At 25.0% G+C, this 21836-nt stretch overlaps 6 non-coding genes across 6 annotated transcripts; 2 read left to right on the top strand and 4 right to left on the bottom strand.

Moving 5' to 3' along the window:
- On the bottom strand, positions 1-72 carry Trnae-uuc (transfer RNA glutamic acid (anticodon UUC)). Its single transcript has one exon. It is a non-coding gene; the product is annotated as a tRNA-Glu (tRNA).
- Positions 73-892: 820 nt separating this feature from the next.
- On the bottom strand, positions 893-965 carry Trnaf-gaa (transfer RNA phenylalanine (anticodon GAA)). Its single transcript has one exon. It is a non-coding gene; the product is annotated as a tRNA-Phe (tRNA).
- A 1550-nt stretch (positions 966-2515) lies between these two features.
- Positions 2516-2588, top strand: Trnaf-gaa (transfer RNA phenylalanine (anticodon GAA)). Its single transcript has one exon. It is a non-coding gene; the product is annotated as a tRNA-Phe (tRNA).
- An 820-nt stretch (positions 2589-3408) lies between these two features.
- On the top strand, positions 3409-3480 carry Trnae-uuc (transfer RNA glutamic acid (anticodon UUC)). The gene has a single exon. It is a non-coding gene; the product is annotated as a tRNA-Glu (tRNA).
- Positions 3481-9832: 6352 nt separating this feature from the next.
- On the bottom strand, positions 9833-9904 carry Trnaa-ugc (transfer RNA alanine (anticodon UGC)). The gene has a single exon. It is a non-coding gene; the product is annotated as a tRNA-Ala (tRNA).
- A 4610-nt stretch (positions 9905-14514) lies between these two features.
- Positions 14515-14587, bottom strand: Trnaa-agc (transfer RNA alanine (anticodon AGC)). The gene has a single exon. It is a non-coding gene; the product is annotated as a tRNA-Ala (tRNA).
- Positions 14588-21836: the final 7249 nt, after the last annotated feature.

The raw sequence follows: 21836 nt of genomic DNA, 5'->3' as shown, positions 1-21836 counted from the left end.
TTCCTACACCGGGAATCGAACCCGGGCCGCCTGGGTGAAAGCCAGGAATCCTAACCACTAGACCATGTAGGATTATGATTTACCTTTGTTATATTGAATTTATAAACGTTTATGATGTGTAAATTAGAACGTGTTTATGTAACTTAACCTCATGTACGCGTAATTAGTTAAATATTAAAATACATACGTCTAATTGCGTTTTATTAGTTTTTAACTTCAAAAATTTTATTACGCCTTAGTGGTGATAAAAAAATTATCTAAAAATAAAATATTAATGTATATATTTCTATGAAGTTAATTATAAAACATTTTATAAATCAAAAAAACAAAATTTTCCGAAATATTTACCAATAAAAGTTTGTCAATTAAAATAAAAAAAGTTAAAAAAGAAAATTAATAATAATTGTTCTTTTATCATATTATCTAAGTGCATCAAAGTTTTTGATAATAAAATTTAAGAACTCTTCACACATACTATATTTAAAAATTTAAATTTCTCTTAACAAAATTATTTTTGTAAAATTTTTTTTATAACTTTTATAAGAGTTTTATGTTCAGAAAAAGTAGTTTAAAATCTTAGACAACTACTAGCATTAAACTTTTATACATTTATAAAATATTAATTTTGTATTTTTGATTAAAAACTCAAGCAAAAATATTTTAATTTTAACTGAACTTTTATTTTACTACTTATAAAAACCTATAGTGTAAATCAAACTAAATGCTATATAACTTGATAAATAAAAATTAATACTTAAACTATGTTAACATAGATCACAATTATTAAACCATAACCCAAAACAACTACTTTTTTTACAACACAGTATTATTTGAAAAACTAAAACCGTTAAAAAATAAATCCAAGCAATTATAGTTTTTTCAGAAAAAGAGTTGCCTCGACCCGGGATTGAACCAGGGACCTTCAGATCTTCAGTCTGACGCTCTCCCGACTGAGCTATCGAGGCTAGCGGTGATTTGAATTTTTCAGCGTTTATAAACATTATACAACTTCAAATGCTCAATTCCACCAATACTTTTAACTTTCATTTCAGCTATAAAACGTGTTCGCATTACTTTATTGCTTATTATTTGCAGAAAATTTGTTTATTTTCAAATATAAACACAGTAACGACATCATTTAAGTACGAACTTTAAGAGGTACGCGCCCACGTAAGATCCGCACTAAATCTCGAAAATAAGTTAAAGCAAAAAATAATTTGGTAACGAAATTAACTGAATGAAGATATGATTTAAACACTTTTAATGATCAAAAAACTCAACTCGTTTCAGAAAAAAAAAACTATAACAGACCTTGCTAACGAAAAATGTTTCTATTAGCTATTATTCAAAATAAATATATATTTATATACAATTATAATATATACGATAGTTCCTAAAACTTTAAGTAACGCACTTTAGTCATGGTTTAAGGTGCGTAATTTATCAATGTTTTAACTTTATTGAATTTATTTTACATTCGTTTTGATTAAAACATCTTTTTAATAAATCATGTTGAATTTACTAAATCATTTTTGATTTAACTAAAATATGTTGAATTTACTCAATCATGTTTGACTTAACTAAATTATGTTTAAATTTTACAAAAAGTTTTGACTTAACTAAATAAAGTTTAACTTTACCAGATAATATTTGACTTGTTTCTAAATATTTTTTGACTTAAACAAATGGTGTTTAAATTTACTAAAACGTTTTTGAAATTACTAAATAACGTAGTTTATAGTGTCAAAAGTTATTTAGTAATTTCAAAAACGTTTTAGTAAATTTAAACACCATTTGTTTAAGTCAAAAAATATTTAGAAACAAGTCAAATATTATCTGGTAAAGTTAAACTTTATTTAGTTAAGTCAAAACTTTTTGTAAAATTTAAACATAATTTAGTTAAGTCAAACATGATTGAGTAAATTCAACATATTTTAGTTAAATCAAAAATGATTTAGTAAATTCAACATGATTTATTAAAAAGATGTTTTAATCAAAACGAATGTAAAATAAATTCAATAAAGTTAAAACATTGATAAATTACGCACCTTAAACCATGACTAAAGTGCGTTACTTAAAGTTTTAGGAATTATCGTATATATTATAATTGTATATAAATATATATTTATTTTGAATAATAGCTAATAGAAACATTTTTCGTTAGCAAGGTCTGTTATAGTTTTTTTTTTTCTGAAACGAATTGAGTTTTTTGATCATTAAAAGTGTTTAAATCATATCTTCATTCAGTTAATTTCGTTACCAAATTATTTTTTGCTTTAACTTATTTTCGAGATTTAGTGCGGATCTTACGTGGGCGCGTACCTCTTAAAGTTCGTACTTAAATGATGTCGTTACTGTGTTTATATTTGAAAATAAACAAATTTTCTGCAAATAATAAGCAATAAAGTAATGCGAACACGTTTTATAGCTGAAATGAAAGTTAAAAGTATTGGTGGAATTGAGCATTTGAAGTTGTATAATGTTTATAAACGCTGAAAAATTCAAATCACCGCTAGCCTCGATAGCTCAGTCGGGAGAGCGTCAGACTGAAGATCTGAAGGTCCCTGGTTCAATCCCGGGTCGAGGCAACTCTTTTTCTGAAAAAACTATAATTGCTTGGATTTATTTTTTAACGGTTTTAGTTTTTCAAATAATACTGTGTTGTAAAAAAAGTAGTTGTTTTGGGTTATGGTTTAATAATTGTGATCTATGTTAACATAGTTTAAGTATTAATTTTTATTTATCAAGTTATATAGCATTTAGTTTGATTTACACTATAGGTTTTTATAAGTAGTAAAATAAAAGTTCAGTTAAAATTAAAATATTTTTGCTTGAGTTTTTAATCAAAAATACAAAATTAATATTTTATAAATGTATAAAAGTTTAATGCTAGTAGTTGTCTAAGATTTTAAACTACTTTTTCTGAACATAAAACTCTTATAAAAGTTATAAAAAAATTTTTACAAAAATAATTTTGTTAAGAGAAATTTAAATTTTTAAATATAGTATGTGTGAAGAGTTCTTAAATTTTATTATCAAAAACTTTGATGCACTTAGATAATATGATAAAAGAACAATTATTATTAATTTTCTTTTTTAACTTTTTTTATTTTAATTGACAAACTTTTATTGGTAAATATTTCGGAAAATTTTGTTTTTTTGATTTATAAAATGTTTTATAATTAACTTCATAGAAATATATACATTAATATTTTATTTTTAGATAATTTTTTTATCACCACTAAGGCGTAATAAAATTTTTGAAGTTAAAAACTAATAAAACGCAATTAGACGTATGTATTTTAATATTTAACTAATTACGCGTACATGAGGTTAAGTTACATAAACACGTTCTAATTTACACATCATAAACGTTTATAAATTCAATATAACAAAGGTAAATCATAATCCTACATGGTCTAGTGGTTAGGATTCCTGGCTTTCACCCAGGCGGCCCGGGTTCGATTCCCGGTGTAGGAACTTTTATTTTTTACAAATTAGAGTTAGTTATTGGTTTGTAGAGATCTTTGTCTATAAACTGCTTTAACATCTGGTTTATTATATATATAATTTTACAAAAATTAATGCATTGAATGTAATAAATAAACGAATTTACATATCTAATTAAACGTTAACTTTAAACGAAATTCATTAAACATATACTTAATAAAATGTTTTACCAATGCAAAACATAAAATAAACTTAATTTAAAAAAACTAATAGGTAAGTATACATGAAAAAATTATACTGTTATTATGGTATAGTTTTTAAAGTGGTGTAATTTTGCTCACTACTCTAGTCGTAAAAGTAATTAGAAAACTAAATTTTAGATCTATAAACCTGAAACGTTGAAAAACAAATGATTGCTTTTATTTCATCATTATAAACTATATTTAAATCAATACTTTATTAAGTATAGTTTACTTCATATGAATTAATAACTTCTGTAAAACTTTTAAAATAAACTTTTTTTAGTTGAAAAATATTAAAAGTTTCCTTTTCTTAAATTTTTTTTTTTTTACAACCAAATATACGATGTTTAAGGTGTGAGAGTTGTTGTAAAGACAATAAGCAATTACAAAAACAAATTAAGTAAAATTAAATCATTATTAACCGTTTTACTTTAGGCAACGCTCATAAAATGTTTATCAACTATTTTATATGACCACGTAGGTGGGAGATATAGCTCAGTGGTAGAGCAATAGACCACTGATTGATAGGTCTTTGGTTCAAATCCGAGTTTCCCCTCGTTTTTTATCGGTTTATGAAATAAAACAAATTTTTTTGATGCGAATTGTTAGAAGTAAACTAAAAGAAACAACTTTCAAAAGGTATCATATTAACGTAAAAGCTTAAATGAAGTTTTTTCAAATCAAGTTAAAATAGCACTTACAAAAAAAAGTATATGTTAGGTATTTCTAAGGAAATTTTAAACTGTTACACATATTTTGAAACGAATAAGTTTTAGAAGGTATACGTAAATTTAAATAACGTTTTTTTTAATTAGGCAAAAAAAATATTTTTCCTTCTGTTTAGTATTACAAAAGTAGTTCATAAACTTTTAAGGCTTTATAACACTTGATAATGTAAGAAACCCATTTATTAAATAATTAAATAGTTCTACATGTTTTATGGGCTTCAATTTATAAATAAAATTCAAATGATAACTAAAAAACGTAAATTAATGTTTAGTTTATTTATGAATATTTTAAGCTGTTTTATTAAAATCTAAACGAAAAATTTAAAATACAAAAAGAATTCTTAGTTAGGTTTTTTTAAATAACAACGAAAAGCTCAATTCTTTTTTTATATATTATTTAGAGAACAACCCATAAATTTTAATGCTTAATAGTTTATAGTAATTGCTAAAATAGGAAACCCATATATTTACAAACTAAATAAGTTTTACAAAAAATTTGCATACATGACGTCACGTGAAAATTATTTTACAAAAATTGTCAAAATATTTTACAAAAATTGTCAAAATATTTTACAAAAATACGTCACTTGAAGTAAAATCGAACAACTTTATAAAAAGCAAACACGTAAATTGACCAAATTTTTAATAAATTTTTAATAAATAAAAATAAACATTATGAAAAATAATTATTGAGTAATTCAAAAATTCCTATTAATATACATTGCTAACCTAGTAATCAAAGGAAACATATTTTTTCTAAGCGTAGTAACTGTAAGCAGAAGGTTGAAATAAATGTTGGTTGAAAAGTATAATAGTGATTTTAGATGTTGTTTTTAAGGTGTTTGACGCAATGTAGATTATAAAATTACTATAAAACATGTGAAGTAATATCTGAGCATAATACTAGGTAATAACAAACTTAATCGCACAGCTAGTATATAAACGCAATAAACCGCCTATAGTCATAGGTTTCCGTAGTGAGTGGTTATCACGTTAGCCTAACACGCGAAAGGTCCAGGGTTCGGGCCTGGGCGGAAACAATTTTATTTAAACTAAGGTGATGTAACTATAAGAAAAGATTGATTTTAATTAAAGTAAGATAATTTTATTTTGTTTTGGACCAGGGCGTTCAGAGTTTTAGTTTATAATACAAATTTTCCTCTGTGTTTAAATCTACTAGTTTATTGTTTTGATGTGCTGAATGATTGATCTAAAATGTAGATTGTATTTTTTAAATCAGAATGTTGCTGAAGTTTAAAAAGTATATTTATATGAGTTTTTATCTTTCTAGTCGTAAAATGGCAAGTCATTTTCTAATATTTATTACTCGAAAGAAATCAAAAATAATTTCCCTTTAATTTTGACAGTCGTTAATTTAAATAGTTAGAAATTTAAGACAGGAAACCGAAAAGTTTCCTATAAAAATAAGATCGTTGTCCATACCAATGAAGATTGAAGTTTCACAACAAATCGTTCTCTCCCTTATTAACCACCACGTCATTTTGTCGCTGTGCTAAAGTGACGCTCCGTGTCATTTTGTCGCTGCGCCAAAGTGACCCTCCGTGCCAAAGTGACGCACCGTGTTGTTTTGTCGCTGTGCCAAAGTGACCCTCCGTGTCATTTTGTCACTGTGCCAATGTGATGCTCTGTGCCTGACGCACCGTGTCGTTTTGTCGCTGTGTCAAAGTAACCCTCCGTGCCATTTTGTCGCCGAGCCAAAGTTAATACTTCTTCTATTTTTTCTAAGTTACAAAGTTTGCAGCCGAATTTAGTATTGAATTTTAATTTTATCCCGTTTAATATTTCCCAAGGACAAAATTAAGATTCAATACTAAATTTGGCTGCAAACTTTGTAACTTAAAAAAAATAGAAATCGAAAAATCAGATAAGAACGTAACACTAAACAAGAAAAGCGAAAGACAAAACATATGCATCCATTATCAAAAATACTTTTTTAACAAAATTAAAACCAACTAAATATATATTTATTCTTTCAAAAATTTATTTTGCAAACTAAGTTTCGGTCAAAGACCTCGTCAGTGCTTAAATAAATCTAAAAAAAGATATGTGACAGTCATGGAAAATAGCATTTAAACAATTAAATTAAAATAAAAACAAATTATTACTGAAAGTTTTTACTTAAGAAACTAAACAAATCAAATTTTAATATTAAGACTGGGTTTTAGTAGAAGTTTAAATTTTTAGCTAAGTTTTAAAATCAATATAACAACAATAATAATAATAATCAAAGCTGTATGTAGCTTTCTTTTTTCTTCTAGATAATTTACAGACTAAACATTGCTTAAGCAAAAGTGTAATTAATGAAATGAGCTTAAAATTTAATTGAAATTGGTGTAGCTTATTTTAATTGTGACGTAATTATTGAAAATTTGAACAATCTTGTGCTTTTAATCGTTATTAAAATTTAAATTCCCGCTCAAATGCTTTATATGAAAGCTTACAGTTAAAACAAATTTTTACCTTAAAACAAAACAAGTTAAATTATGTTACTAAGTTTGAATTTTTGGCAAAGTTTAAATTCTAGTTAAATTTAAAAATCAAAGAACAACACAAATAAATAAGAATAAGGTTAATAATAATAAGTGGGCTTAAGTTAAGATGCATTTTAATCAAGCTAAATTTTATTGTGACTTGAATATTGTAAATTTAAGTAATTTTGTGCTTGTAATAGTTACCAAAATTTGAAAATTTTGAATGAATAATTTAGAAAAAAAAAAAAAAACTTTTAACTTTATGAAAATTATAGTTACAAAAATTAAAAAGCATGCATAAAACCTGTATTACGAGTAATTTAAGTTTTGAAGTGGAGTTTTCGGAAGTGCGGGCAGGAATAAAAGAGTTTGTACTGTTTCTTTAGATTATCCCTTCTGTCTGCTTTAGCGATCGCTACCTTTTCTAATATGCAAGTACAGCAAATGCATAAAATAACATTCACAGCGTATTTCAAATTCAGCTAATCGTACAATAAACTGTACCATTACTACGTCACAATTATTATAAAAAATTTAAAATCGAAATTTCTGATCACTATTATAATAAACTGTAACTTACTGACGATCACATGAAATTTTACATTTCAATGTGTGAAACAGCTGTTTAAATTATAGTTTTTATATAATTAAATAAATATATATATATATATATATATCTATATAGCTTGACTTATGGTTGGTAGTAATAAGTAATGAATTATTACTTATTTTAAAGTGTTTTTCATATAAGGAAAAACTTGAAAAACAACAACAAACAATTTTAAAATAACAAAAACTACGTCACAGAAAAAACAAGACTTTCTTTTTTTTTCTGAACACAGTATATAAACTAAAGGATTTCATTTTTATTTTTTAAAAGTTGTTTGTGTTTTTATATTAAAAACAAATTTTTAATAAGGTAAGCTAAATATTTTAAAACTACCCTCTTTTAACTTAAAATAAGACGTTTTTTTACTTAAAAAAGATGTGTTTTATGTTTAATACTACTATTAGAACAACAAGCTTAAAATTATAAAAAAATTATCAATTTAGAACTAATGTGAGTAGTAACTTACAACAGTTAAAGCCAGTTTAAGTATAATCTATTTTGAAATAAACAGCATTATTAAATTAAATATATATTTAAGGAGTATTTAAAAGTGTTATGTTTTATTAAGTAAATCGCTTAAATTTGTTTTCTTATACTACTTGTATTAAAATAATTTGTAGTTTATAACCTTGTCTTTACGCATTTGAATTAAAGTTTGATTTCTTAAATTTTATTTCACAGATTGAATACTTACTAGTTCTTAAAGCTTGAAAAGTACAAGTTTTTGTTTGTATAGAAAAACTAGATTTGGTTCAATTTTTGTTTATTTTAACTAAATAAACATCAACAGCTATAAAAAAAGCTAAATAAAAGTTCTTAATAAAAAACAATTGTTCTAAGTTCAACTTAGTATAGTTTATTGAACGAAAAATAAAAGATGCTCAAAATGGTTGGTTCTAGGACCTGGTGCACGAAAAACCTTTCGATTATCGAATTGCACACCATGGGTACCTTTTAACGTCTTGTTTATGACTTAACTTGAAATATATTTGGTTTTTAAACTTTTTCTAAACATTCACTTGAAATTCCATATTTAATTAAGTGTTAAAGTATTGATAATTTAATAAATATCAATGCTTACATACAATAGAGAAAAGTACTGTAAGGAAGTTAGTTTGTAATATAACTTTCTACTGAAATAACTCAATTAAGCAAGCAAGTAGCTATTATTTTTTCCAAGATGCATATTTCGTTTTGAGAATATAGTCGTAAATATGGAGTTTTAAAATTGCAGAGTGGCGCAGCGGAAGCGTGCTGGGCCATATGCCTGAGGTCGATGGATCGAAATCAGGCTTTGCTATATTCTCACTGTAATCGTATAGCAGGTAGTACTTCACATTTTGGCAGTGACAACCCATGTTCGAATCCTGGTTAAAACACTTTTTTTTTAACTTTTTATTACCAATATTGTATGTTTTATAATAAGTTATAGTTATGATTTTTTTATCTAAACTACGTTAAAATATTTTCTTTAAAAGTTTCAGAGAAAATATATTTTATTTCTTTAAAACTCTGTATTAAACATACCAGCTACACAACTTACATTTAATATTACTATACCTGTTTGTCAAAATAACTGTAAACCCAAATCCAATTATCATATTCCTTTTAATTTTGTAAGCTAATGCATAAGTAAACTTTTTTTTCAGTTCGAAAAAGGATTAATAAAATAAATAATAATAGATAATAAAAACCAATATGTTGCAAATAGTTTAAAAACTAACTAAAATTAAAAAGTATTTATAGCTATTTAACAGTTATTGAAGTTAATTAAAGTTTTTTTTTTCTTAATATCAACAGTAAAATTTTAATTACGGATTAAGATAGATATTGACAGGGTTTCCAAAAAATCTTAAACTCTCGAATATTAATAAAAAACATATTAAAAGTAGCTTTATAATATCTTTTCAATGTTTTTGTACTATTTAAGACAGGTTTTTAACCTTGAGTTTTATTTCATACTAAAAAAGAACTGAAAAATTATCTTTTGATAACCTGCAAAAAAAATTGGAAAACCTGAAAGAATTTTACCAAAAATCTTAGGCAAATATTAGATTAAAAAGATGTTAAAGTTTAATATTTATTGAAAAATAAGTTATTTGTAAAATAAATTGTGTTAAATAAAGAACTTAAAAGTTCTTTATTAATACTATATATATACTAAATATATAATAAATACTAAATAAATAATACTAAATAAATACTTCATCAATACTAAATAAAGAATTTAAAAGTAAAAAACTTATAATTGAATATTTAATACAAACTAAAAGTTCTACTTTATGACAATGTAAAACAGGACAGAGGGCGTGGAGACGCTGGGGATCGTACCCGGGGCCTCAAACATGCAAGGCTTGCGCTCTGCCACTAAGCTACGTCCCCACTTGTAATTTTGCAGTTTGTAACAATTATATACTCAAACTTTTTTTCTTGCGTTTTGATAAAAAAATGCATCAGTTGTGAATGTTCTCATTTTTGTACGTTTATACAGTGTTTTTAGTCGAGAAAACTGTAATTTCAAAGTAGCCCTCTAGCTTGAATTTGTTTTTTAAGAATATGTTAGATTTTTTGAAATTAATACTGCATTTGTACTAAACTGCTTACAAAAAAAAAATTAATAAATAAGTAACATTTAACAGAAAAAAAAATAAATTTAAGTTTTTTAGGAGGAAATTGAGTTAATTAAATTATTTCATGCATTGTATGTAAGAAATCTATTAAAAATATGTTTAATTTCACGCACTAATGTAAGCAGAAATTTTAATAAACGTTTTGAAAAATATCAAAGGTACAACTTGAAGCCCTTAGCTCTAAAAATAAATATTCATTAGTTTCATGTTCATGTAAAGTCATAAAAGTTGATAAATTAATAAATATAAATAAATAAAAAATGGATAGACAGGTTATTTTCCTTTAATTGCTACGTCTTTTTTTAAATTTAGGTCTTGTTTTGTTTTGAAGGTATACTTTTGACGAAATTTGTTATATATTTAATTTTGAATATTAATATTTGTATCAGTGTTATAATAATTATCAGCCTAAAATTGAAATTCCGATCAAAAGTGAATACTTGTTGAAAAAGTAATTGTTTTTTAAAGCTTAATATCTGTTCAAAGGTAATGCTCCCATTAAGTGCTATGTACAATTTTAAAATAACGTTAAGTTCTAAACTCTAAAGTAGGGGTCGGCAGGCAGTTGGTGGTCGCGGGCCAAATTTCAATTTTACGAAGTCCTCGCGGGCCGCAGTTTTAGTTTTAGTGACATTTGAATAATCTTTTGGTTTTAGTTTTAGTCACACGAGAGAAAAGTTTTACTTTTATTCACCTTAACATTTTAAATGACTTTTAGCTATACATAGAATGCTTATTTAAATAAACATTTATTAGAATAAAATTTACTTTGACTAATATACTTAAGTGTTAATAACTATGTACTTTCGGGACACGTTCAAAATCCACCCGCAATCAAAATCCATCCGCGATCAAAATCCACCCGATCAAAATCCACCCGAGTCAAAATCCACCCGATAAAAATCCACCCGGGTCAAAATCCACCCGATCAAAATCTACCCGTTTCAAAATCCACCCGATCAAAATCCACCCGGGTCAAAATCCACCCGATCAAAATCCACCCGAGTCAAAATCCACCCGAGTCAAATTCCACCCGTTCAAAATCAACCCGGTTCAAAATCCACCCGACCAAAATCAACCCGGTTCAAAATCCACCCGATTAAAATCAACCCGATCAAAATCAACCCGAGTCGAAATCCACCCGAGTCAAAATCCACCCGATCAAAATCAACCCGGTTCAATATCCACCCGATCAAAATCAACCCAGTTCAAAATCCACCCAGATCAAAATCAACCCAATCAAAATCAACCCGGTTCAAAATCCACCCAATCAAAATCAACCCAGTTCAGTAGTGTTGGTGTTACTTTTAAAAAAAGAAGTTAAAAAAAATAAAAAAAGAATTACGCTCAGTTTTAATCCACTAAAACTTCCTTCTAATTTAATTTCCCAAAGTCAATCATAATTAAATAAAAATATTTACTAAGGATAACTCATAGTAAATTAAAATATCAAAACTATAGAAGTTTATAAATTAGAAGAATCTTTAATAACATTTATTAAACTAAAGAAAAATACAAAAATCAAATACCAAATAATGTAAATTTATGAAAATGTTAATAAAATGTTACAAAAAGAAAATTAAAATATTAATCTAAAATTTTTGAGCTTTTTTTTTGATGTAAAAAGTTTTGTGTTTTGTGCTTTACTTAAGTTTCAAAATAGTATTACATACAATATTTTATTATATAAAAAATTTCAACTAACAGTGTTTATAAAAAATAAAATATAGATAAAGAATTATATAAAATTGCTACGTGATAATAAAATAAAATTCCTTTGTTAAATTTAAAAAAACTATCACCTATTAATTATATTTTAAACATTATTGTTTTCGACGTGGAAAAGACGTTAAAAGATATTTTTGGTGTGCGACTCGATAACTTTAAGGTATGTTCGTGCAAGAGGACTTAGGACCAAATATTTTGAGCGCTTTTATTTGTCGTTTAGTAAACAATTTATTGACGTTTCTTTTATTAGTAATTTTTAAAAACAGAAAGTTTTAAAGTATTTAACAGTATTTAACTTTATTGAGTCATTAGCGAAATAGAAAAACTTTTTTTTTATTAAGCATTATAGCAATTCTTTATCTGCAATAAGAATATTGCATTTAAAAATATTAATTGCAAAATATAAGACGAGCTACAAAAATAAAAAAAAGTTAGTTAGGAGTTATTGCGAGAAACGATAAAAAAACAAATCACCAAAATCAGTTCCAACAAAGCACAAGATTATCTTTAGTAACTACAGAATTATCAGAAAAAAATTGTTAAGGAAAGTTATAAAGTAGCAAAATTTATTATTTAAAATGAGATAACGTTTATAATTGAAAACTTTTTTAAAGAGTTTATGTTTGTAGTAATGAAAAACTTTTGTTTATTTCTTCAATGACAACAAAAGGTCGTATTTAGGAAATGCATTAAGGTTATAAAGTCGCATAAATCAAATTAAGACTTTAATCAATATGTTAACAAGAAAACACTGATAGAAAAACTATTGCTCATCTGAGAATTTTTATTAGAGATGTTTTTACTAACTTTGACATTTTAGTAGAATTTCTTGGTTTAGTTCCAACACGAAGCACAACAATCGGTGAAATTTTACAAGTAAGCTGCAATGCACCAATACAAAGGTTTTAGAAGTACAATTCCTTCTTTTTATTTTAGTATAAAGTTTAATTAAAGTTTATAATGTGTCTTAAAAAATATATCAATATTAAAAAACACTGTTAAGCTACTTTAGTATACTTTTAAATAAAGAAATGTTTATTTGCTAAATTTTTTGGGTCAAATCGAAATTTCATTACTTTACATTGAAAAATTGTTTGAAATTCCAGGTTTATTCAAAAAATCTCAAATTCAAGTTTTTTTCCAGAACTTTTAAGCATTAATTTTCAAGTTCAAAGCTTTTCCGGGATTCAAGTTTTTTTGGCAACACTGATTGTTCACACTTAAATGTACACAATAATATAAATAATATATTGAATTATATCAGCTGCAAGACTTAAAATTTAACATATATTATAACTCAAACTAACACTGTGGATTGAGCAAAACATACATCATAAGTTTAATTTGCCACTCTTTCAAGCAAAAAGCCAGCCTAAGTCAACAAAAACATTTCTGATATTTTTGTATACAAAAAACAGTTCTAGCCAAAAACTTATAAAATGACTTAGTTGGCTTGAGATTTGAAGTCTACAAATAGCGATAGTCTAAGTGTGTGTCAATGTTTAGTTGTTTATTAGCTTGAATTTGAACTATTTTGATTAACAGTGTACAACCTTGATAAATTTACCATCCCTAAGTCTAGTTTATATTAATTAGGTAGCTCCAAAAATCAGCAAATGTGTGTATTGATATGCAAGGCATAAAAGTTAACTTAGTTTTACAAAAACAATGTTTGAAAAATGAAAATATATACCTAACAAAAACTATATTAATTTATACCATATATACTCTTTTAAATGTGTCTGTACAAATTTAGATGATACATGTAGAAACAACAATGTTAGATAATTATGCATAATCTAAACTTAGACTAACTGAAGTATTAAATAAAAAGTGGTTTAAAATATGAGCATCTTTTTAAGTTGGTGTGCATATAAATTAATTTAAGTGCAAAGAAAACTTCTAAAAAATTAAAATGTGTCAAAAGAAAAATTTGAAAAACCTTATTTCTTATTACTATGTTATTTTAAATGTTTTTATAGTAAAATATAACATTTACAAATTAAAAAATCTATAAAAGAAACTTAGGTATAAAAAACCTTGAAAAAGAATATCTAAGCTATAAAGAAATGACACTTTAGTTAATTACTGTGAATTACTTTTGTACAAAATGGAAAACACTTGCATTTAGTTTATTTAATAAATAGATATTATATAACTAACTTATTAAGTTCAAGCACTCTTTACACTCTTTTTTCAGATAATTACTTGCTGTTGTAAAAAAGAAGTTATTATGAAACTCAGAAAAATATCCTGTTAAAATGCTAATTTGTCTTTTTCACATTTTTAAACTAAAGCAGTAATTTCTTCTAATTATTTTTAAATGTTATACAGAGACTTAAAACCAAATTAATCAAATTAATACGAGTTACCGAAAAAAATTTAACTTGAAACATATTTTTGCTCAGCGGGCCACATTTACATGCTCGCGGGCCACAAAATTTTCTTTCGCGGGCCGCATTCCATTCAAAAAAATAATGTGCTCGCGGGCCGCAGATTTACCCTTCGTGGGCCGCAATTGGCCCGCGGGCCGCAGTTTGCTAACCCCTGCTCTAAAGTATTGTTGTGTCAAGTGTTGTTACCTACACAATAATTATCGTTTTGGTAATTAAGATAATTGAGTTTCAATAAGAATGTTTCCGCCCGGGCTCAAACCGGGGACCTTTCGTATGCTAGACGAACGTGATAACCGCTACGCTACGGAAACTTGTATAGGCGCAGTATTATGCGTTTTATTATACTTGTGCAAATGTTTTTACTAGTCATAGGTTTAGTATTTAGGTCGCATAGTATTTATCATGGTTAATCATGATTTTATTAGCAAAATTTTGGGTAAACTTTATAAAGAACATAACAAAATTAAATATTTTAGTGTCTTAAAATTTTTGTGTATAAAGTATTAACAAAAACTATTGTCAAATGAAACTATTAAAAGACAAATTATTTCTAAAAAATCAAAAAAAGAAAATAATTAGATAATTAAAATACAAAAAAAGAAAGTAATATGTATGTAAATTCTATAAACAACATTATTTTTTACTATATCTTGTATACGATTAACCTAATACTGATTAAGTAATCTGCAAAATAATTTACTTACCTTTTAAGTATTAAAAATAATATTAACTTAGTTTTATGTAAATATAGTTATTACTGCTTTGCATAAGCATATAAACTAATTTAGCATTCGAATAACTGTTTTAATTGTTTCAAAGCCTAGAAGTTTTTTTTTTATCAAGGACCTTCTTATAAGTTAATAAGACAACATAATCTAAACAGTTTATTAGTGAAAGAGTTTTTTTGCTGTTAGAAACCTTACATAAAAAACCTTGTTGTTGCCTTAGTTTAATTTCAAGTATGTTTTAAATTCTGATCAAAATAACTAAAATTTTAATTTTTATACAACTTTGATACAACTTCTTGATAACTGTATGGGTTAAACTAAAATTAAAATTTATACTATACATCAGTGGCGTAGCGTGGTATTTTGGTCAGGAGGTGCGCAAACTTTTTTCTCAAAAAATCCCCTAAATTAAAACTTTTAGGCCGCAAATTTTTCGGGGTCAATTTTCTCGAAAATTTAAAAAAATACTAAAAATCTATCTCCTACTTCATATTTCAAGCAATTTTCTTCAAATTTTAGAAAATTTTCCTTACATTACAGAAAAAAAGCGTTAATAATAATTTAAATAAAAGTTTCATAAAAAAAAATAAAAAAAAAAGTCTTTAAAAAAAAAAAAAAGTTTTTACTACAAATACTTGTATTCACAAGCAATGTTATTTTGTAATTGTATAAAGATTAAATTGTTAAAGTTTGAATAAGATTGCTTGAAAAATGTAGGAGGAGATAGATTTTAAACAAACTAGTCATTTTTCGCTGTTTTAGTTTTCCCTTCCCATAGGTAACCTACTATGCGGCCCGACTTTGATTTGTCATATCTCAAAAAACAATTCAAATTTTTTAAAACAATAAAAAGCATCTTAAAGCTTAAAAAAAATCTCTAAAATAAGATCAACTTCTAAAAAACATGGCTTACCCCCCCCCCCCCCCCTTATGGCCTTAAACTACTAATAAATAGTCAACTAAGTATAACAATTAATACCTTTTAACATTTTTCTCTGTGCAATTTCTAAATAATGTTCAATATCTATTTTATATCAACAAAAAAGTATTGTATAAAACTCAAAATAACTCATACTTTTAGTTCGTTGCAGCTCTTAGTATACTATCTTTATCTTTTATATAAAAATGTTAAATCTTCAGTTTTAAAATTGAAAGTTTTAATATTTTTGTAGAAGAAATCTAAAGAGCTAGTTTTTTTTTAACTTCTTCATTTTTACTTTTATTACAATATAAAACTGTAAAAATAAATCTTAACAAATGAAGAAAATCTGAAATGTAAAAGAAATTAAAAATAAAAGTTTCATACCACTTAAACTGCAGTCTTGAGTAATAGCAATATTTGGTGTTGGTGTGCAATTTTTCAATTCAAGCTTTTGAACTTCAGATAATTTTCCTATCTGATATATTTTTAGACTTGCAACATTCCATACAATATTACTTTGCATATTTTTAAAATAATAATCTAAAAATCAATGAAAATAAATGTTTACTTCTTCTTTAGTATTATAAAACATATTTTATAAAAAAAAAACAATTAACTTTGAAGATATCAGGATTGCCTTGCCACTCTTTGAGTCAAAATAACTGTCCTGAGGTAGTTTTTTATGTCATGTGTCATCATAAGCATTTTAAATTATTTTAAAGAATTTTTTTATTGTTTTTAAACTAATAGAAACTAGGCTTTATAACAAAGCTTTTAAAACCACTAAATCTACCCTAAGTTAAAAAAAAAATCTATCCTTAATCAGCCTGAGCTTAAAAATACTTAAAACATTCTGAGTTATCCTGATTTTTACTGAGTCATACTAAAGTTTTCCAAAATTTTATAAAATCCTGAGTTATCCTAAGTGTGTAGAAAGATTTTACTAAATGTTTCTGATGCAAAATAAAATGCTTAAAAGATAATTTTTTTAAGGTCACCCATTTCAATGCTTTTAAAAATACACTAGAAGCATAACTTTTCACTCATCTTAAAATCAGTTATTCTAAGATCTTTAGGGAATAGCATTTTTTAAATACTAAAAACAGTTGATAGAAAGAAAATTCTTTTAAATACCATTTAAAATTTTATTTAAAACTAAATAACTTTAAATTTAAAATTAATAAATTATGTCTTTTAGACTAAAAACTGATTGTAAAGTTATGTTTTACAAGTTGCTATAAATTTATTCATGATGTGACTAAAGAAATTATAAAATATCTTGCTACAAAAGTTGATTAATTTTTAAACTTTAAGGCTGATAGAATAAAAAAGTTTGATTTGTTTGATATCTTAATAAAAATAGAAACTACTTTTAATATAAATTTTAACTTTAGATAATTTAAACAATACTTTTTGTATAGTGAGATTAAAACTGTAATCACAGTATGAACTGTTTGTTTATTATTTGTTTTAATTAAATTTTTTTTCTGTTTTTTGTTATTTATCTTTTAAATTATGTTGTTAATATTTTTTATTCTTATTATCAATTTATTTTTATTTTATTAACAGTTGTTTATTGCTATTTTTACTAAAACTTGTTTATTCTTGAATCATTATCACTATAAAACAGGTTTAGCTTTACGATTTGTTAACAAAATGTTAGCATTTGTCCTTGTCATAAGGTTATACTACTGCGGTGCACAAACTAGTTGCGTACTGTTTGAGTCTAAACTCTTATGAAGTTAATAAAGTTATAAAATTTTTCCTTATGGAGTTTTTCATCAACATCGGTGCGCATTTGTAATTACGCACCGAATCAATATACTGGGTAATTTCCCTAACTTGTCACCAATTTGTATTAGAAATTTCGTTTTACTTTTCTAATACTAGAAAAACATAGTTGAAAAAAGGCAATTTAAGCAGAAAAATTAAACAATAAAGGATAAAAATATTGCATTTTTTTTGGGTGGCACGCATGCACCAGCGTCCCTCCCCACGCTACGCCCCTGCTATACATTAATAAAAAAAATTTTTACAGCTTGATCTTACGTCGTAGACTTTTATTTTAACTAAACTATAAGTTGTTTTATCGGCTCTTTGGAATCGAACTTTGACAGCTGATTAAAGTTGGAGGGCACAAAATTTTCATTGTGTGAGGGAAGAATAAAGTAACCAGCCAAAAAAATTACTATTTATCTTTAATTTCTTTATTCAAGCAAATATATTCAAGTTTTATAAAAACTTACTTACACAATTAAATAAAAGCAAACTTAAAAAGTTAAAAAACAGTTGGAATGTAAATAAGATGATAGATATTTCTTATACTTTAGCTTGTATCAATCTGTATTTCAACTCACAAGTTTCATGCGTATTTTAAAAAATTTTTTTTTTAATATGAAGTATATAGAAAGGTTGTTAAACTGTTTTTTTATTGTTGCTTTATAGGTTTTGCTTTATAACATTTTTATAATATCGACATGTAAAAAAATGTTTAAAATTCTACATTTTTAGTTTGTTGATTACTTAGTAAGATTTGTTTAAGAATATTTATAAAAAGGATTTTAACTTTGCTTACAATTACTGAATTTTGCGAATACGTTTTTGTTTGTTTCCATGGCTAGCTGTATAAAGATTAGGATATTTTATATTTAGCTATACAATTCGTTTCAACTGCAAACAAGCCAAATTATGACGTGAGTAAAAAAATTAATACGTCATAATATCGTCACAAGTAATTATAATTTATACATAGTGAACTGCGCATGTGCCCGGCTAGCTCAGTCGGTAGAGTGTCCAACGGTCGTGGGTTCGAGCCCCTCATTGGGCGCATTTTTTTTTATTTGCTTTAATGTATAAAATTTGTCTTGGTCTTTTAAAAACTATAAACCTAGTTCGGTTGTTTACATTTTCCAAGGAACTCTACTTCATATGTCATATTTATACACTTTGATAACGAGGAGTAATAACATAAACGCACAGAAAGTTGTCAATTTGAAAAGCATAAACAACTTTGTGACTTCAAATTCACGAAATAAAATAGTAAGGGAGTTGCTAACAGTTAAGTAAGTATATACAGCAAAAACACAAACGTTTAGTTATCATAAGTTACCTTTGAAAAGAAAGATAAATTTCTAAAATTATTTTATTTAAGTATAAAAAATCATTAAGCAATTAAAAAAATCAAAAAAAATTTTTGTTGAGTATTATGGCAATTCTTTATTGCTTTATATCCCATTTAAAAAAGAATAAGTTTAAACTATCTTGATTAAAAGTATACAGAGTAATAAATTTAACATACTTAAATGAAGTATAAATTTATATATTAGCTCAATAAAAAGAGCATCTGTGTATTACAGTGTGTAATATAAAGGAATTGAATTAGTTTTTAAATAAATATCATTTAAAAGGAATAGAAAATGTATACTTATATAACAATTCAAAATCGATAAATTCAAATTTCGACAATAAAATTCTTAAAAAAAACATTTAAGAGACCATAATTTTATAGCAATATATATACTAAATACATGTAAAAATAAAATATGTAAAATTAAAAATAAGTATGTAAGTCTTATTAAAATCTACAGCTCAATTTTTCTTTTTTGTAAAATTTTAAATAGTTTTATAGATATTTAAAAACTATTAAGAGTTACTATATTTTGAAAATTATTTAGCCATACCTAAAAAAGTAATAGATACTTTGCAAAACGAAAAAAAATAGCTTGTAGATAAAAGACCTACATACTTTTTTTCAATTATGTTTATTTTAATAAATTCTCTAGTAATAAAACTTCTGAAGTTAGACTTGTTATTTTGTTTAATTTTTTACAGTAAAATATTTTATAAAGTTTTGAAGAGTATATGCGGTAAAAAGTTTATTAAAAACCTATTCCAACTTTCTTAAACTTGAAAAAGTTGATAAAACAATTAAGATTTTTTTAAAGATATAGAGCGTTTTTTTCTTTTTTGGTCTTTTTACACTTTAAAATTTTTTTCTTGTACCATTTTTTAACTTCTAGACTAGACAAATTAAAAACTTATACTTTTATACTGTTCATTGTAAAATAAATATATTTTCAGAAGAGCATTACTGAAAAAATTATAGTTCGCTGATAGTTTTAAATAAAATATCATATGTAAAATGAAACTATATGCTAAAATAAAGGAACTTTATTCTAAAGTGAGTATTTATGTTTTCAACAATAGCATTTTCTTAACAGTCTACAAAAACTGTTTATGATACTAAGCCTTTGATAAAACAATAGTATGTACTAAATCAACTTTAAAGTGAAATTTTAAATAATAAATAAAATTTGGGTAATTAATACAACTTAGTTTTGCCAAAAAATACAGATTACCTTAAATTAAGCAACTAGAAATTGTGGCTAGTTTTATAAGACTAAAATAATTGTCAAAAAATACAAACATATGAATACTAGTTTTAGATACATTAAAAAGAAGTAAAAAAAAATTAAAAGTAATAAAAGCAGTAAAATTTAAAACAAGCAAAACAGATTATATTCAGTTTTATTAAAGATTAAAAGTTACTTTGAGACAATTAAATTTAAGCTAAAAAAAATTTATAAAGATGAAAATAAATGTTTAAACAAAACTGTAATTGTTTTAATTTAAAACATAAACCAGAAAAATTTCTTATTTTTCAGATATAATTCATTTTTAATATCAAATATCGACTTAAGTATTAGGTATTACAACATATTTTAAGAATATTATTATTTGAAATAGTTCTAGCGTGAAGTATCATTTAATAAAGTGAAGTTTATCAACAATAGAATTTTTAAGGTATTTTATATTTGAAATACTTTGAAGTTATCGAACTACTAATGATATTTTTTTAAGGGGTAATCAATTTTCAAATTTCCTCTAAATTTCAAATAATAAAAAACATAGATATTAAAAATGGGAACGGGTCTAAATTGCACGAGTGCACAAAATTGCACAAAGTCAAATTTGCACAAGGGAATAAAATTGCACGAAGACGATTTTGCACCAAGGGTCAATTTTCACGAGTTACATTTTAGCACGAGAGTAAAAAAATACAGAAAAAATAAAAAAATAAAAAAAAAAATTAACAAAGTTTAATAATAAAAAAGTTACTGACCAAGGGTAGGGGTTAGGGTTTAAAGTGATAGTAAAAATTAAAAAAAATAACTTAAAAACATTACTTATAAAAATTACTACTAAAAAAAAGCTACCGACCGAGAGTAAGGGTTAGAGGTAACAGTGATAGTAAAAAATAAAAAAGTAAAATAAAATAAAATGAAAAAACTAGTAACAAAAAAAACAACTTACCGACCGAGGGTAAGGGTTAGGGGTAACAGTGATAGTAAAAAAAATAAATAAACTAATAAAATTCAATTAAAATTAATACAGAAATTAAAAAATAAAATAAATTTAGCCCGTGCAAATTAGTCTTCGTGCATAAGTATCTTCGTGCAATTTCGTACCCTCGTGCAAATTAGACGGCTACCCATTAAAATTAGTTTCAATTTAGCTTTTCTACTTGAATAATGTTTAAACAGATTAATGAAAATTTTGCGCTAAGTATTTAAATGTATTAACACTAATTAAAACATATAATTAACTTTTAAAATTATATCAACTAAATTTTGTAAAGTTTAAAGGTTATAATATTATTTACTACACAAACAAGCTAAAGTTTAAGACATTTACAATAAGATGTGTATTTAGAAAACATAAAAAAATACTAGTCTACAATTTAAAAATCATATATTCATACTTTCTTCTTTTGAGGAAATTTTTATAGTTGTAATTTATTGCAATAACCACAAAAGTTTTCTTTAATTGATAATATTTTATTTCAAATAAATCTCGAATTTAAACAAGTTTTTTTATTTGGTTAACAGACATTTAAATTTGTCTTAAAAT

Source organism: Thalia democratica, chromosome 6 (assembly GCF_965202585.1).
Source record: "Thalia democratica chromosome 6, ktThaDemo2.hap1.1, whole genome shotgun sequence".
Classification (NCBI taxonomy): Eukaryota; Metazoa; Chordata; class Thaliacea; order Salpida; family Salpidae; genus Thalia; species Thalia democratica.
Note: the sequence above shows the minus strand (reverse complement) of the source record. Positions and strands in the feature narration are given on the sequence as shown.